This window comes from Frankliniella occidentalis, unplaced genomic scaffold (assembly GCF_000697945.3).
Source record: "Frankliniella occidentalis isolate FOCC.00 unplaced genomic scaffold, Focc_3.1 Scaffold15, whole genome shotgun sequence".
Classification (NCBI taxonomy): Eukaryota; Metazoa; Arthropoda; class Insecta; order Thysanoptera; family Thripidae; genus Frankliniella; species Frankliniella occidentalis.
Window position 1 is genome coordinate 114,530 of NW_026267145.1, and position 2,255 is coordinate 116,784.

Genomic DNA, 2,255 nt, shown 5'->3' on the forward strand with positions numbered 1-2,255 from the left:
GTGGCGTGGCGTGGCGTGGCGTGGCGTGGAGTGGAGTGGCGGGGAAGTGGGGCCGAACCGACACATAGCTGCGCGCATGCCGTGCGAGTTTCATCACTCGGCGCCGTAGCATCGCAAAGAACGCCGATTGGAAGCGTGGGTCTCGGCGATATGAGTCCTGCGAGTGAGTGTTCCTATCGTTACTCTAGCCCGACGGGAAGGTCGCAAGTCGATATGGCAGACACGCCCTCCCACCCCTTCTTGCACGACGGGCTCTGCTCCCGACCAGAGCGGGCGCACAACGAGTCCGGTGGTACGCCTTTTGGTACCGCCTGTTGCACCGGGATCGTCGGCGGGGCCAGGCAGGGAGGGACCCCGGTTGAGCTGCCAGCAGCAGGACGCAGGACGCGGCGGGAAGAGGCCAAACCCAAAACTCGACCCACAAAAAAAAAGAAGGGAAAAGGGAGGGGGGCTTACTGTCCGCCGGCCGCAAATTGTGCCGGGATGTGCTTTGTGCAGAAGCAGGCCAGCACTTTCGGCTTCACTGAGGGCCGAAACACGGCGCGGCGTGGCGGCGTGGCGGTGGGGCGGCAGGGCGGCAGGGCGCGGCAAAGAAAGGGGGGGGGAGGGGAGCATTATTCTGATTCCAGGAGGGCCACGGGCGCTGCGAAGGGGAAAGGGAAGGGTCGGGAGTGGAAATGGGAGGTGGGGAAGGGAGGCGGGTGGGGGGCTAAGGCCCACTGACAACACGAAGGGGGGGAAGGCTGCACCACGGGCCAGTCTGAGAACCGTTAGCCCGGTCCAAGACGCCACGCCACGCCGCGCCCGTCCTGTGGCCACCAAGTTGCGTCGGTCGGTCGTGAGACTTGTCTGCCCCCCCCCCCCTCATCTCCTTACTCCTCAAACATGCCTTCTTTGGCTCCTCATGAAAGGTGAAAAAGATACCCTTGCTTTGTAATTTTTGTACCATTTACTGACTTCGGTCTAGGTCTGTTCCTGCAGACCACGGGCCCGGGTCTGGCATAAATGTTAAGTGAATAGTGTACTTCACTTTACTTGTTGCTTTCCGCCCACTCGCTCGGCCAAGTTCGCAGTGCCGGTGTGCTGTACGACACCCACTTGCAGCAGGTCTAGCTGGTTCCTCTGCTCCTCGTTACCGCTGGCCCCAGCATCCTGCGGGTCATCACCCGGTGGGTCACCATGCCTAGGACGTACCACAGGCTGTCCCGCGGGTCATGTACGGTCTTAGAAGGTCCGGGTGGAGTACACCACACTCCACACACGCCGCACACACACGAGCGCACGCGCACAGCACTTTCCCTTGTGCTGACTGCTGGCACGCCTATTTGCCAACCTGCACGGCACTTTTGGCGATTTTCCGTCGGAAGCGCCGCGGGAGTGCGGACGTCGGATCCGACAAACCAAACAAAAAATGTTTGCTGTGTGTGTATCACACAAGACAGAGAACGTCACACACGACGACTGAAAATCGCTCCGTCGTTTCTGCCCCTCCCCCTCTATGCGACGGGGCATGAGTGCTGCACGAGAGGTATGGGGGGGAGGGGGAGGGGCCGGGCGGCAGAAGGCGGGCCGCGGGCCGCCGCGCCAGCAGGAGAAAGTGGTGAGCTGCGGGCGCCACGCCACGCCATGCCCGCACACTTACAGAGCCCACAGGTGTCAGAAACCCTCTGCAAAACCTCGCCCGTCGAGTCGAGGCGAGTACGCCATCCAGCGTTCGTTGCCCCGCCGCTCGGGACCCTGATCCTGATGGTGGCCGCCCGGGTCCTGCTGGTCCTGCCTGCACTCGACCGCCAGTATGGCCGCCTCCAGCCTCCGCAACTCCACCCGCTGACCGCGGGGCCGCGACACACGCCGAGCCCCGGCCCGCCCCCGGCCCGCCCCCGGCGCTACGATTTGACCAGGCTGGAATGTCGTTGTGCCGCCCCCGGCCCGCCCCCAGCGCTACGATTTGACCAGGCTGGAATGTCGTTGTGGTTCGGCCTGGCCCACTGACAGGCAGCGCGCGCCGTGCGTGGGTGGGCCGGGGCAAAGGCCCGGGCAAGAGGTCGGGCCAAACACCGCGGCAAGAGGCCGAGGCACGGGCCGTGACAGAAGCAGGTGCAGCAGAGGCCGGGGCAGAGGCGCGTGGCGTGGCAAAGGCCGGGGCAGAGGCCCTCACAATCAGCGCGATTTGGACGGAGCGGTCCGAAAACTAGGTTGTTCGCCTGGTGCGTTGTGAGAGCGCCCTCGCACACGGGCGGCCCGCACAAAGGTTA